This window comes from Solanum stenotomum, chromosome 2, assembly GCF_019186545.1.
Source record: "Solanum stenotomum isolate F172 chromosome 2, ASM1918654v1, whole genome shotgun sequence".
NCBI classification, from domain to species: Eukaryota; Viridiplantae; Streptophyta; class Magnoliopsida; order Solanales; family Solanaceae; genus Solanum; species Solanum stenotomum.
Genome location: NC_064283.1, coordinates 65,504,148 through 65,511,213, shown reverse-complemented (window position 1 = coordinate 65,511,213; position 7,066 = coordinate 65,504,148). Strand labels below are relative to the sequence as shown.

General features: G+C 37.1%; 1 pseudogene; it reads right to left on the bottom strand.

Moving 5' to 3' along the window:
• Nucleotides 1-888: 888 nt before the first annotated feature.
• Nucleotides 889-3,488, bottom strand: LOC125857091 (disease resistance protein RPP13-like; annotated as a pseudogene).
• Nucleotides 3,489-7,066: the final 3,578 nt, after the last annotated feature.

The window sequence follows — 7,066 nt, the reverse complement described above, 5'->3', positions numbered from 1 at the left end:
GTGCCATCATGACTTAAGAAATCGGGTCGTGACAGTAATACACTCCATGATGATATTACAAATGAGGATGCTTAAATAATGTAAAAATATGTCAATCAAGAAGAAAGGTGAACGGAGGGAGTAGTATATATTATCTTCCTTTTTTTATTTTTTATTTTAAAGTTGTTATAAAAACTCGTTCATGGGTTATGTTTGGATGGTTAAATTTTGAATCCAAAGTTAAAAAAACATCACTTTTTCCCTTCAAAATACATAAAGGGCCATTCAATTTTTAGTTTAATCAAAAGGAACACTTTGCTAGAGAAGGAGTGAGATATGTTTGTGCTATAACTACCGTTAACGACATAAAAAAATTGATCATCTCGCTGACTTATGAGCAATTTTTCTCTTTTATTTTATCTTTTTTCTCGCTACTTATGAGTGATTTGCTCTCTTTATTTTTTTTCCCAAATATCGTTCTACACTAAGCGAATTTGTAAGTTTTTTTTTGTTATTCTCGTTGCACACTGAGCGAGTTCTCAACTTCTTTTATTATATGTCCTCATAGTAACCCCATCATTAATTTTTATTTAGATAACGATAAAAACTTTCTAATAAAATAGAAAACATTTTTATTTCTTAATATTTTTTATAAATTGAAGTAGGATAAACACTTTTCCAACGAAAAAATCATTATTAGAAAAAGAATGTGTTTTAAAAAAATAATAATAATATATTTAGTTGAAAAAAAGACATTTTTGACATATTAAGTACAACAATAAGAGCATTTTTAGACCAAACTAGTGAAGATAATCATATTTTTTTAACCCCTTTTCTGTTAATTAAATCATCACAAAATCCCCCCAAAAAAAAAAGTTCTCTTTCAACACATTTTTCCACACACTAACAAAAACAGAAAGAAATCAAACATTCAAAAACTAAAAAACATTCAAATAGGCTTCCATTATCAAATAAAACCTCGCATATGGTTCTAAAGAGCCACTGCATTTAATTTCTCTTCAACATATTTCATTCTCTCAGGAATCTCCTTCAGCTTTGAACAACGACTGATAGCAAGTCTTTTAATGAGAGGCATGGCACTTGTGGCTAAATGCCATCTTTCTAGCTTTGAAAGATCATAAAGATGAAGGAACTCGAGTTGACGGAAGCTGTTATCACTGCACATTATTTCTTTTCCATTATAAGCATCTTCTAATATAAGATCTCTTAGATTTGGCAACATTCCCAAAGTAGGCATCGGATCTTCCATGAGTTTTGACTTCCTAAGAACCATCATTGTGATGGAATTTGGAAACAGAGGCAGTTTCTCTATTCTCCCTTTTAACAACAATTTCTGGAGCTTTTGACAAGAACTAAGAAATTCAAGGGATGAGAATGATTCATCCAATTTACAAAACAATGTGAGACTACTAAGGTTTTTCAAGCTGCTAATGTTGTTCAGGGAGTAAGATTTGGTAATTTGATGCATGCTTAATTCTCGAAGATTGACTAAATCAACAGAGTCAACATCTTTCCACTGATCACAACGAACGTGTTTAAGAACTTCCAGACTAGTGAGTTTGCTTATACGTTTCAGAGGTTTTGAATACGAAGCAACTAAATGTCTTAGATTTATCAGGTCAGCTGTCTCGTGGGGTAGTTCGCAAGAGTATCCCCGCTCATTGACAAAAAGTGTCTATAGATTCTTGAGGTTGCCAATGGAAGAGGGAACATCACGGATACCTCTCAATCTTAGCAACTTAAGGTGGTACAAACTTCCAATGGCATCAGGTATTATAGACGCAACACGCATATCCAAGTACAACACGTAGAGATGTTGGAACACACTACTGAAGTTCATAAGACTGATATTACGAAAATCTGGATCAGAGAACATAATTGACCTCAACTTCAAGTTAGAAAGATCAAGTGAGAGGTACCTTTCTCCTTGACTATGAATGACATGTCTGATACATAAAGAGGATATCGAGTGCTTTCTTGGATCATAAAAGTCAAAGAAGTTTACCTCCAATGCCTTTTGTATCGCAAGATCACGGAGTAAATCATGGACCCTACAGTCAGTAACTTTTTCCCAAAGTGTTTTAGCCACTTGAACCAAGCTTCGTCTTATCAGCTCATTCAAGAAGCCTTCAGCGATATCCTCCATTCTTTCTTCTCCTCTTGGAATGATGAAACCCTCTGCCATCCACAACCGTATTATGTTATCAGCCTCGAGCACTTGATCTTCTGGAAAAATACCAAAGTACAGAAAACACTGCTTGAGCGCTGTTGACAAATCATTGTAGCTTAATGATAGTATGTTAGAGATTTCAATAAATTTATCTTTTTAATGTTCTTCCAAAGGTGATCTTCCACCTTTTGCCATTCGCTTAGCCCCTTTTTATGCGAAAGTAGTCCGCTTAATACAACAATCGCAAGAGGTAAGCCTCTACACTTTTCCACCATATCCTTGGCTAGACTTTCCATTTCTGGAACCATTGCTCGAACATCAAGTAGTTTCCTACGAAAGAGATCCCAACTTTCTTCTTGGCTTAGGAAACGAAGTTTATGAACAAAACCTCTTTTGTCTACTCTTTCAGCGACATCCTCTTTGCGTGTGGTAATAATGACTCTGCTGCCATTCTTGCTATCCGGGAATGCTCTTTTCAAACTCTCCCATGCTTCTCTCTGCCATACATCATCAAACACCACAAAGTATTTGCATTCTTTTAATAGATCACGAAGATAAATTTCTAGATCTCCTTCTGTCATCCTTTCCAACAAATCTAGAGTTTCCTTGGTGCGACCTTGGATGGATTTTATGATATTCCAGAAAAGATCCATGGTGTTGTACTCTTGAGACACACATATCCAAGAGCGTGTAGGGAAACTAGAGGCTATATTAGGACTGGTGTAAAGTTTTCTGGCAAGTTTTGTACAACATCCTGAATGGAGACGACGCTTCCACGAGGCTCTGCTTTGAGAAGTTCAGCTAGCAAGTTTTGTACAACATCCTGAAAGCCAACAAAAATGTAATCCTGGTCATCTATATATGAGGTAGTTCTCCTCAATGTTGTAACCTGATTACTTGACCCTTCTCCAGCATTGCTATTGATATTTGTAATACCATAAGTCTCTCGTTTGCGAGAGATATCCATGATTCGTTTCTTGAGTGATTTGATCTCCTTGGCTATATTGTAGAATTTCTTCTCCTTCCTACATATGCAAGCACAAGCCTTGAGACAACTAGCACGTTTACCAGCCTCAAAGCTGTAAGTCTCGAGTATAGCAACAGCGTCATTAGCAATAGAGTTGATCTCAAACACCCATTGTACAACTCTATGATCTACACATTGCTTTAGTTCTGCATCTTTGAGGAAAGGTTGTATGAAGAGTAGCTCATTTCTCAGCCATGTAATTTCATCTCTGAGACTTGTAAGCAGGGAAACTTGTTGACTGAGGAAATCGCCCAATTTTCGAAGTGCAAATGACAGAAATGCATCAGCCATCTTCAGGACTGTTGATTTTTATGTAGAAAAGAAGGGGCTGTATACAGTGTATATATATATACGAATGAAGATATAAGGCCAAAAATGGACGATCAATACGAAAGCAAGACATGAATTCTTTGCCGGCATATGCCTTTGTTAAAACACTATGTGGCTGTGTTTGATACTATCAATGTCATATCATGATAGCAAGTTAGACAATCCAAATTGAAATGTGACCTGAAATTAAATTTATCTTTTGTAGTAATTAATAATATAAGCAGTACTCACATATCTTTTTAAATGCAATTTCAGTAAAATTATAGCACTCATAGTACATATAATTTTTTTAAAAAAAATATCATTATAAGTTCCCCTTGGCATTGCAATTTTATTCATCAATATAAAGGTCTCACCACCATATGGTGATAATTTTTTTTAAAAGCAAGACAATGCCAAAATTGGACGATCAGTACGAAAGTAAGATATATGCACTACTTCTTTGCCGACATATGCATTGGTTAAAAAACAATGTGGGCGTGTTTGGTACTATTAAAGTCATATTTTGTGCAAAATGATTTTCTAAAAAAATATTGTTCACGAAAAATATTTGTTTAGAAATGTTTAATGATGTTTGACGTAGTGAGGTGTACGTGGACCTTATCTCTATCATTGTCAGATAGAAATATTGTTTTCTAAAGACCCTTGGCTCAAAGAAATATTTTTCAAAATGTCTTTGAAAGAAATGCAAGAGTCAAAAAAGTTGCAATGAAAATATGGTTTCCTATGAATATTTAGTGAAAACTAAAAACAAGTAGCACCAAAATCTTGGAAAATTTAACTTTCATTGATGGAGAAACCAATAATATTGTCACGCCCCGAGGCTATCCCCTTTACGTAAACACGGGACCTAGGATCACAAATGACCCCAAGCTAACCCTGAGCTGGCATATCATAACATACTAAGATAAACTGAAAGGAGAAATATTGTGTGGAAGCTTAAAACATGATATAAACTGAAATGATAGGGAATACCCATTCTAAGTCTGAATATATAAAAGACTGAGAGTTCAATAACAACTGAAAGATTAAACTCAATCTAAAACTGAATCTAACTATGTCTGAATAAAAGCCTCTAACTGACTAGAGATGTTGGGACATGCCCTCAGCTAACTCTAGCAAAACTGAAAGACTGAAAGTAAAGGAAAGGCATGTCTATCGTCCCCGAAGAATGAGGACTCACCACTGGTACTATTGAACTGGAATCGGGAATCGATCTATGCATGATCTGAATGCTGAGTACCTGAACCTACATCACGAGAAGATGTAGCATAGAGTATACGTCAGTACTTGAAAGGTACTGAACATGCAGGATAAGATAAAGCTGAACAACATATACTGAACTGTAACTGATAACCTGGTCAATGCACTAGAATTTGACTGTGGGAGCTACTAATAATCGACATAAGCTAAACGTGGAGTCCGATGTATACGCCACATTGAGAGGACCTAATATACCCTACCAGAGGTATAGATGTATGACTGGCGTGATCACTAAATATTATGCCCACATATGGGACTTAACCTACGGGGGCACGAAGTTCTGGGACTATGAGGGTGACTATCCCTAGTCCAACTCGGTATTAAGCCTACTCCCAACTAGAATGTATAAAGTACAACATAACTGAAATAAACTGGATAGCTCAAGATTCTAACATGCTAACTAAAAATGCAACATTAAGTACTGATAATGAAACATTTGAAAATTGATGCATATATATCTGTATAAACTGACCTAGCAAGTGTAATTCATAAACTAAACGAAGTAACACATCTAGGGTTTTGAATTTCATGCAAGGATTAAGCAACATAGTTATGGAAAACATGATAATATGATTAAGGACACTATAACAGCTAAATCACAGCAATAATCTGAAGTTCTAGAAACCTTAAATCTAACATAATGAAGGGATTCAAGAATTTGACTGAATTCTAAGGACCTAATGGGTGAAAGGAACCCACTAGTGAAATCCCACATACCTGGTGACAAAATCTACGAAAAACTCTTTCGATTTTGGGGCTAGATCTAAAAAAAACTTGTTGCTATTCTTGAGGATGCTAACGCCTAAATTCTCTTCTTTTGCACTAGTTTTTGGTGAAATTAGGTAAATGATCGATTAGGGTAAGTTCTGATTAAGTTACTAGGCTCAAATTGACCAAAACTATGTAGTTTAGGGGTTAAACGACGTAGTTTAGGTGTCCAACGCATAGGGGATAAGACCAAAATGACCCCACTTAAAATCTGACGAGGGCCGACCACGGGCCTTATGACCAACCGTCTCAAGGACCAAGGACCGTCAAGTTAGTCGTGGTCCTTGGCCAGTTGCTATTGGTTCTGGGTGGTTCGGCCACGACCCCTACCACAACCCGTGTGAAGGAACACAAACCGTGAAGGTCGACGTAGTTCTTCACTTAGGTTGGTGGTCTGTTGGCTCAGGTCCACGAACCCTCCTAAGGCCTGTCATCAACACCACGCCCCGTGGAGGGCTCCGTGGTCTGATGCCTGAGCTGGGGAAATTCTGTTTGGCTTACACGAGCCTTTCCATGGCTCGTGGGGTGGTCCACGACCCGTGAAGGCTGTCGTGGTCCACCTCTCTTTGGGTTGGGTGTGAACCACAGACAGGTCGACGGACTGTGGTTCCTTTCACGGTCCGTGAACCGTGTCGTGGTTCACCTACTTCTGCTGGTTTTCTATTCAAGGTTCTATGTTTGATTTTCGAGGTGTTACAAATATCATCTTGGCTTTTGATTTTCTTGCAAAGATATATTAAAGCTCGAGAATAAAATAATTTATGTAACATCCGTCAATTTGAAATAACTATGGAAAAGCTTGAAATTTGAAGTAGTCATTTTTTTTGGAAAGAATCTGGAAAATTTGGCTAAGTATGGAAAAAAAAAGAGTTTTTGGTCAACTTTGAGCAGTTGTAACTCCTAGATCAAAATGATTTAGGCGAATTTCCAGTTATGTCTGGAAAGCCCTTGGAATGATCTTTCCAACGCCACCGAGTTTGCTTGATTCCGAGTTCGTGTGAGTGAGTTATGACCTTTGGAAGTTGGGCTGTTGGCACAGTCACACAGTCGCACAGTGCAGTTTGTTTAGTCCGAAAATTTTAAGGGTATTTTGGTCTTTTCCCTAATCTTTTCTTTGGGTTATATTGAGGTGTTAGACTGATGTTTGGATCATTTTTGTCCCATTTTAAAGAGTGAGAGTAAGAGTGAGAGTTAGGGCTTGGAAGATAAGAGAGAAAGAAGAGGAAAAGAAGAGGAGAAAGAGAAGAAGAAGCTAAGGATCGTCGTGGATTTTCGTCGGGGGTGATCCCTAATCAGGTATGTGAGTTCTTTAGTGTGGGTTGATCCTTTCCCCCACACACCAAGCTCATTTTATGATTTGAGAAAAGATTGGATTTGTTGTTGAAGTTGTTAGTTGTTGTTGATGTTGTTAGTTGTGTTGTGGAAGTTATTGTTGGTTGTGGGACATGATTTGGTTGTGTTCTTGAGCTGAAACCTATTGTATATTGAGGGATTTTATGATCCTTAGT